Here is a 435-nt window from a genome sequence, read left to right as displayed (position 1 = left end):
CCTCCCTCCCCCGCGGGGCCGGGGGTCTCCCCGGCTCCGGCTCCTGCTCCCCGTGCCCCCCAGCCCGTGCCCTCACAAACTGGGGGGTCCCGGCAGCTCTGCCAGCACCCCCCCGCTCCATCCAGGGGGTTCCCCACTGCTGCCTGGGGCAGGGTGTAGGGAGATGAGGAGAGGAGAGGAGAAGGGGGGCTGCGTGACTCCCCCCTCCCAGCACCCTGGCTGCAGTGTGGGCAGCTGGATGCAAGCGAGACAGGGACATCCCATCACAGCCCGCGACACGGAGCCACTGTCACATGGAGTCAGGCCTGTGTCCCCACTGCCAGCGCCAGCGTCCAGCCAGGTGCTCAGGACCCGGGGAGGGGGGTCTTGGCCGCCCTGCAGGCTCTGGTTCCCTCTGCAGCACCAGTACTCACTGTAGGGCTTCAGCTGCCTGCC

This window comes from Aptenodytes forsteri, unplaced genomic scaffold, assembly GCF_000699145.1.
Source record: "Aptenodytes forsteri isolate BGI_AS27 unplaced genomic scaffold, ASM69914v1 Scaffold7, whole genome shotgun sequence".
NCBI lineage: Eukaryota > Metazoa > Chordata > Aves > Sphenisciformes > Spheniscidae > Aptenodytes > Aptenodytes forsteri.
Note: the sequence above shows the minus strand (reverse complement) of the source record.